This window comes from Daktulosphaira vitifoliae, unplaced genomic scaffold (assembly GCF_025091365.1).
Source record: "Daktulosphaira vitifoliae isolate Bord-2020 unplaced genomic scaffold, ASM2509136v1 Scaffold_3, whole genome shotgun sequence".
NCBI lineage: Eukaryota > Metazoa > Arthropoda > Insecta > Hemiptera > Phylloxeridae > Daktulosphaira > Daktulosphaira vitifoliae.
The window spans coordinates 24,380,181-24,389,482 of NW_026099574.1; positions in this window are offsets into that span (position 1 = coordinate 24,380,181).

The window sequence follows — 9,302 nt, forward strand, 5'->3', positions numbered from 1 at the left end:
TTTTTTTTTTTATAAATGATTGATGTCTTCACTTATTATTTAGTTTTTTTTTCTGTAAATCTGACCCTTTATCTGCCCACAGGGTGGGATTTAAAATGACAACTTTTTCACAAAAAATTAACTTTTTCAACTTAACTTTTGAAAATGTTAGATTAGGTAATTTTCCTTTAGGATGTTCTTCACTAAGTTTATTGTATAACAAACAAGATCTATCTTTCGAATTTCAATCGCATGATAACAATAGCAAATATAGTTGTTTATATATTCTCCTTCTTCAAAACACCTTGAAAAAGAAAAATAACCATAGTGACCTTTAGTTTAAGTGATAAAGGAGCGGGTAGTCAATCAGCAAAGGTCCTAAAAATTTTAACCGATTTTATAAAATTATTTATTTTATTACCAATTTATGTTAGACCTTAGCGCTATTAATAGAACTATCCAAGAACTCATTACTTTATTTTGGTTTTTCATAACCACGGTAAATATCAATAATAAAAATAAATTCACTAAAAAGCCTTATGTATGCAAGAATGTAATAAAATTGACTTGAACTACTTTTATCTAATGGCAACTCATCAACTCTCACCATAATTCATTTTCTAAATTATACCGTTTTGAACATCTGGTTATTCCATTTGCAAGCCCAAAATGATAATATTTGTTTGGAAATATGATCTGTATATTCATTGTTAGAGATAAATTAGTATGTAAAAATGCGATAGTCAAGAGGTATTGAATTTGTGTCGTTTTAAAATAGCTAAAAGACTATTAACATTAGTTTGTGGTACATTATTTTCAATGACCCAATTCACTAAAACAGATTCTATAGAAGATTTCTAAATATTTATTAAAGAAATAGATTGAATGTTCCAAGTAAAGAAAAATAATAAAAATTATAATAAGAATTTTTATTTATAGTTGTAATTTCATGACCTTGTTTATTATCAATTTTTTTTTATTCATTAATAATTAAGATATGATTTTATTAGAATTCCTAATATTAGATTCATCTAAAATGTCAGTAGATATATGTAATTTTAAGGATCCAATATAATTTACTGATTCACTATTTTTTAACAGACTTTTGGGTTTATTTATTTTATAGACATGACAATTGAGTATAATTCTGGTAATGAACTATTAAAGGGATCAAAAATTAAGAACCTTGTTACAATTTATTAACATTCTGTTGATAGAAGTGTGATAACTATAATTTTGGTATGCTATGTATAACAAATTATCTAAACAAGAGTTGTAACTTTGTACATGAAAATTAATTTATTCTTATAAGTCAGAACAGTCAATAAAGCGAATAGAACCATTTAACAAATATGTTATTAAATTCCTAGCTATTACATATAATTAAGTGTTTGAAGAGCTAAATTTATGAGATTTTTAGTAATTGTTTAGTGATTATATATTGTATTATTTGTTATTAATATTAATTGTATTATAAAAATTAGTAAAATATAAATATAGTGAATATTCCTAAGCAGAGTAGGCGCTAAGTCGGCACTTTAAATATTGTTTGTTTTCATTTTGTCACAGTCACGGATTTTTTATTGTAAATTATGACAATCATTAGATATACATTCTGTATTGCTGGTTAATGTTTTTATAAGCTCACAACAATGTGCCTTACTACCATTGATAATAAATACCTACGAATATCGACGTCATAAAAAAATCAATTAGCTACCTGTATTTGTAATTCCTTGTGTATTATATATGAATATTAATTCAAAAATTTGAAATTTGTAAAAGTTTATATCTAATAAACTAATAAAGTTATATTAATCCAAAAGCCATTTACTATTACATTAAAACTCAAAAATCTATTAAAAATATGTTTTCTCCTTTAAAAAAAAAGTTGACACCCTTACAAGACATAAGGAATGACCTTATAAAGTATTACATGGTTAATAATTCAAGAATAATGATTAACTAAAAAAAAACAATATTTATAATAATACTATTTTTTCTTACACAATAAAAAAAAACTAGATTTTAGGGATTGGTCACTTATATCTATTAAACAAAAATATCATAAAACTAAAAAGAATTTCTATAGTTACGTCAACAAACAGATAGTTAGATTGGAATATACAATTCAGTTTGCTCTCGAAATTTTATAATTAAGTAGTTTTGTGTTAATATACAGTAAAATTTTAAGTTTAAATAAGTTGAAACAATCAATTATAATTATATATATAAATATTTTGTTAAAATGTTTCGAAGTAACTTGCAAATCTTGAGCAATATTTCGATAAAAGTTATTCAGTGGTCTATGGCTATTGGTTATATAATACTACTCATAATTTGGATGTTGTACAAGTTATATGAATTGATCATTTTAGATTTTTATCGAAACTTTTTAAAAGAAAACCCTAATTATGAATCAATCAAATCTAATAATGAACTTGAATTTACAACAGCAAATATGATAAATTCTGGACTTGAGTTAACAAATAGTGTTTCGCTACCCGACGACAAGAAAATGATTGTTGAAAACCCAAGTATAGTACAGAAAGTAGAACCGTTACAGAATATTCAATTTAATGCAGTTGCAGCTAACTCTGACATACAGATTAAAATTAAGAATCCTATTGAGGTATTAAGTCTTCAGATAGATACTAACAATCATTCAAATTTAGTAGCTGATGGTGAAATTGATAGCAAGGCAGTTGAAACAAAACCTGCTTTAAATAATGATATGAAATCTCCTATTAAAAATGATGTTGTATCGACACTTGCTAGAAACGTGAGTAAATTTGACGTGTTCTCTGAACAAATTGTACCTAAAGGCACTAAAGTGTCTAGCAAACGTATTGATAAGCAGAAAAATGCAGTGTCAAATAAAAAATCTTCTCCCATAAATAAAGCCAACTATTTGTATGTTGGAGGTATAAAATCTACAATAACAATTGAACAAATCAATGAAAAATTTTCTAAATTTGGCAATATATTAAATGTTGAAATTTTCGACGGCGCTTATCGTTATGGAAAAGAAAGTACACTGAAATGCGGTTTTGTTTGTTTTGAGCACAGTTCTTCGGTAGATAAACTGCTCTCTTATAAAGGTCTTACAGATATGTTGAGTAATGACAATAAGGTATATGTGGACAGACGTATAGAAAAATATGAACCTTATCCGAATTCTATGTTGGATAAAGCATAATATTATGCTTATTAGTCAATATATTAAATATATTATTCATTAAATGTCTCTGAAGTAATTTTCCGTTTATCTGGTGAAAACACATTCAAAATTATTTTATAATTTATTTTTTAGTATTAAAAGGAATGAACATTTTTATTGTTTTAATTAAGCAAATTCTAAGACATTTAATGTTATACTCAATTTTGTTCCATATTTTTAACTGGAAAAAATACTCACATTATTTCGTATAAATTTATGACATACATTTATAATTATACATATTTATATTTATAAGTTTGTATATTTCATCTGGTTCATTTCAAAATGCATTAAATGTTATACTCAATTTTATTTCATATATTTAATTTAAAAAAACACATGTTATTTCATATCATTTTATTACATTCTAACAGTAAAAGTTATCCATAAATATTTTATCTGAGTTAATCAAAATAAAATTACATACATTTGTATTCATTTATATAAATAGATTGAATTTTAAATTTATTTCTTTAGTTATTTAATTGTCAATATCAAATATTACCCTTTTTACTTTAATTTTTTTGTAATTTTTGTGTTCTGTTCTTAATAAACTTTATTTAAACAATTTTTGTTCGTTATTCTGTGTGAAAATTTTGAAAAACAATACAAAATAATGGAACAAAAAAAATATTTCTAATGTAGAAGAACTTATTTCATTTCAAATTTTCATTTAGATTGTAGAAACCACGCATTTTTTTAATTTTTGGTATTATTAAAATTTATATTAATATATTTGTATTATTTATTACAAATATATATATATATATATATATACATAGAGTTAACTTATAATTAATTATAAATAATTAATTTACCTTTGACAACGTCATAATTTATTTATAAAACCTTTACGGTAAAATAAATAATTATTCAAAACGACGTAATCAGAACCGTATTACGAGGTGGTAAAGGAGGCAAAAATAAATGCCAAAAATTTTGGTACGGGCAACTGCTTATCTTGCCCGTATTCTAAAATGATCATTCCGTCGTGGTGATGGATAAAGCTAAATGGTTCTCAAATTTTTTAGTAGATAGTCAAGTATAAAATCGGTTTAGTGGAAACGACAAACCAAGCTTATTCAGTTTTAGCGGAAGCAATAATTTCCCATAATCTTAAGTATCATGGTAATCAATTATCAGCATAAAAACAAACGTACAAAAGTAAATTTTTAACACAATGCAAAACTGGTATTGGAACACTTTGCAATGTATGTGTTCGGAATAACTTATCAAAATTAATCGACGAGTATAATTCCGAACCCTACTCATGACTATCTAAAAAACTATATTATAAATAAAAAAAAACAGCTTTAATTTTAGGTTCTAGTTTTCTTTTTTATTTCTTGTCAAACATAATGACATATGATTTGCCAATATAGATATATTCTAATACTACATAGCCGTTTCTGAGCCGTCTAGATCTCAAAACTAGTTAAGCCTTTTTTAACGTAGGTGTCATCGGTAAACCAATGCTATCAATATTAGGTTTTATAATCTTGTATTAATTACTAGTAAATGTGTAAATTTTTGTAATTTTATCTTGATTAATATGTTGGAGGTTCCCCTCTTTTCATGAGAAATCCATATGTAATTCTAGTGTGACTTATGCGACTGTGATTTTTTTTTTTTTTTCATTTCTAATATTAATAGAGAATTCAATTGTGAAGTTGTAAGCCTAAGATGTACAATGCTGTAAAAACATTGCTCTTCGTTCCATCGTCACAGCTTGTGTTCTTCAGTGTCTCTACTAATAATGATGTTATCCACGTATGTGTTATGGGTCAAAGACCCTTTTGCAGCGGGAAACTTATGTCCTTCGCGCATATCTAACTCGTGTTGAAAACGTATCGACTAATATGGAGATGGAGTGAGCCCGTATGTAATAGTAAGCAACTCAAATTCTGAGACTTCGTGATCGGGGGATTGTGGCCATAAGATATGTTGGCAAGTGTAGTCCTCTTCATGTATTCGAATTTGACGGAATATTTTAACTAGATCAGCGGTAAACATAAATTTACCGCTGATTAGCGTTGTTAGCCTAAGATGTACATTGTTGTAAAAACATTGCTCTTCGTTCCATCGTCACAGCTTGTAGATTCACCAAAAATGACGTCGTAGTTCATTGTGATGTGTAACTGCCGACCGTAGCAGATGAAGTCACTCGGTTCACACATAAACATACTACAAGTTTAAACAGCTATGAAAACTAAGTGACAATCCAACTATTGAAAAATTCAAATGACTTAGAACGTTTAAAATGCGTCAAACTATATAACTTAATATAAATGTATGAATATAATGTATGTACAATTTTATAATTTAATTTAATTTTATATAATTTTTAGCTTCGATGCGAAGCTGAGAAGGTATTGGTTTTACTATGATGTGTTTTTTTTTTGTGTCTGTTACCACTTTTTCTCAGCTCTCACCGAACGGATTTCTTTCAACGATACGTCAAAAGATCACAAATCGTATCTAGTCGAAGACATTACCCTTAAAAATTGAAAAAATTTCCCTCGTTCCCCGTAAATGGGGGAAACCTCCAAAAAAATTACAAATTTAAAAATCGCTAATTTTCGAAATTTTTTCAATTTTTTTTACTTAAATGTGCCGTAACTTTTTCAAAAATAAACATATCAATATAATTTTTTTTTTTATAGATATTTGATGTCTTTACCTATCATTTGATATATTTCTTTTGTAAATTTGACCCTTTATCTGCCCACAAGGGGGGATTTAAAATGACAACTTTTTCACAAAAAATTAACTTTTTAACTTAACTTTTGAAAATGTTCCGGAAGGTCTGACACTTTTATATATATCTTAAATTAAAGCTAATGTAATATGCTTTATCATGAAAAAAAAAATTTTGGACTTTATCTTATAAACAAATTTAAAAATCGCTAATTTTCGAAATTTTTTCAATTTATTTTACTAAAAACTGCCGTAACTTTTTCAAAAATAAACATATCAATATAATTTTTTTTTTATAGACNAAATTGCCGTAACTTTTTCAAAAATGAACATATCAATATAATTTTTTTTTTTATAAATGATTGATGTCTTCACTTATTATTTAGTTTTTTTTTCTGTAAATCTGACCCTTTATCTGCCCACAGGGTGGGATTTAAAATGACAACTTTTTCACAAAAAATTAACTTTTGAAAATGTTCCGGAAGGTCTGACACTTTTTTATATATCTTAAATTAAAGCTTATGTAATATACTTTAATTTAAAAAAAAAATTGATCTCTGGACTTGTCTTCTCAGCAAAAATGGCTACTGCATGCTATTTTCGTATGAAAATTCTCGATTTTATATTTATATTTTTAATTTTATAATGTTATAACTTATTGAATAGTGTATGGATAAACACAATTTTTTTATGAGAAATAATATTTTTTAATAATCCCTTTTTCATTTGACATACTTTATCTTAATCATGATATTAATAAGGAACTAGCAGATCATATAGCTTTTGGAATTTTGTGTCTGTGAACGCTCAATCTCAGCTCTCGCTGGACCGATTTTGATGAACAATATGTCAAAAGATCACAAATTGTATTTAGTCGAAGACATTACCCTCAAAAATTGAAGGGTTTCAAAATGGTAACTTTTTTACAAAAAATTAACTTTTTCAACTTAACTTTTGAAAATGTTCCGGAAGGTCTGACACTTTTATACATATCTAAAATTGAAGCTTATGTAATATACTTTAATTTGAAAAAAAAAAATTTGACCTCTGGACTTGTCTTCGTGGTGAAAACGGCTACCGAATGCTATTATTTCCGTGAAAAAATTCTTGATTTTATATTTTATATTATTAAATTTATATTGCTTTAACTTTTGGAGAAATGTATAGATCAATATTATTATTTTTTTATAAATAATTTTTGTATACCCCTTTCATCTGACACACTTTTTTTGTAAATCGGATCATACTCCTTTATACAAGGGAGGTCAAAACTTTAAACATGCTTATTGAAACTAGGACATTTTCAATTTAATTTTTGAAAATCTTCCAGAAATACTGACACTTATATATATATATATCTTAAATTAAAGCTTATATAATATATTTTAATTTAAAAAAAAAAAAATTGACCTCTGGATTTGTCTTCATGGTAAAAATGACTACCGTATTCAAAAATATATTGTTTTTGTGTTTAAATTCTGGGTTTTGTATTTTATTTTATTTTAAAATACCTGTCAAGGGGAGTACAGATTTTTATAAATATTATATTAATAAAACATTGATATAGCATAAAAAGTTAAATTTATATAAATTTTTTTGATTTTTAGAGTCGAGAAAAATAATTTTGAAATTTGAACTAGCTTAAATAGACAATTTTTTCGTGGAACAGTAGCGATTTACGGTTGTCGAGTCGGTATAACTTGTGTTTCTTGCGCTTGGGGTACAAGGTTCGGGTCCTCGTATGGGAAGAAAAATTTTGCATTTTTTCTTAATTCTTTTTAAGTTAGAATAAATTTTCAACTCGTTTGATTTTTATCTCATTTAGATTCAATAACTTCAATAAAGATCAAGGATCCCATCACTTTAGTCGCCCCATGCGAGAAGAAATTTCTTATTCATATTAAAATTATTTTATTATATTTTAGATTTTAGCTTCGATGCAAATCTGAGAAGGTATTTTTTTGTGACTATCATTTATTTTCTCTGCTCTAAACTTGATCTACTTTTTTTAACGATGCGTCAAATGATTACAATTAATTGAAGATATTACCCTCAAAAATTTGAAAAAAAATTCTAATTTATCAATTAAACAGTTACTTATCCCATGTTCTCCATATAGACAATTAAAATCATTCATTTCTAATGTTTTCAAAGTATTTATTGACGAATCAAGTTTGATATGATAGGTTTCAACTACAAAATTAAATCATTTTACTTTGTAATTTAATAATTTTTTTATTAGTGTGTGCTACTACTAGGCTATAATATTCAAAACTTTTTGGTAACATGTTGTAATCTTTTTAACAACTTTGGTTTGATTGTTTAATTCAGTTAAAGTAAATCATTAAAATTAGTTCAATTCTGGATATTTCAATTGTAGAATCTTTTTAAACACCAAAACTTACTAGGAAATTATTACTATTACTTTTATTTAAGTTATCTTTTACGATAAAAATGCAAAAAAATATTGAGCTTTTTTGATAAATTTTCAATAAATAGTAATTATAAAACTTTCTGACTGCATATGAATCTTAACGATACAATTTTTTTAATTCTCATAAAATTTTGTATTTGATGATGTCAATTTCAAACTTGCCAATTAAGCTAAAAGTTATGGTAAAATAAATTATTTTCTTTTATTATAAATATTTACAAAAATCAACTTTAAACGATTAAAAAAATTGGTGAAATATATCATTTTCCTTATTTTTAACATATTAGTAATCAAAATCAGTATTAATTTAAAACAATTTTTTTTTGTTCTTAATTATTATTTTTTATATGTAAATACTATTTTTTAATAATATTAAAACTAAGAAGTGATAGAAAAAGTCTAATTGCACATTTGAAAACATCGCGAAAAGTTGATTTAGAATAGTATATTTTTGTTTCTGATGAAAGTTCCTTGTAGTCCAGTGTATAAAACTTATAACTTTGTTAACTGTTATAACTTTATCAAAAATGATCGAATCAGTATAATTTTTTTTTTTTAAATGCATGTCTTTACCTATCATTTAGTTTTTTTATAAATCTAACCTTTTACATGCCCACAAGAAGGATTCAAAATGATAACTTTTAGCTTCGATGCGAAGCTGAGAAGGTATTAGATTTACTATGATGTGTTTATTTTTTTTTTTATTTTTTTTTTTGTGTCTGTCACTACTTTTTCTCAGCTCTCACTGGACCGATTTCTTTTAACAATACGTCAAAAGATCACAAATTGTATCTAGTTGAAGACATTACCCTTAAAAATTTAAAAATTTTCCCTCGTTCCCCGCAAATGGGGGAAATATCCAAAAAAATTACAAATTTAAAAATCGACAAATTTTGTCATTTTTTTCACTTTTTTTTCTTAAAACTTCCATAACTTTTTCAAAAATCAACAAATCAACATAATTTTTTTTTA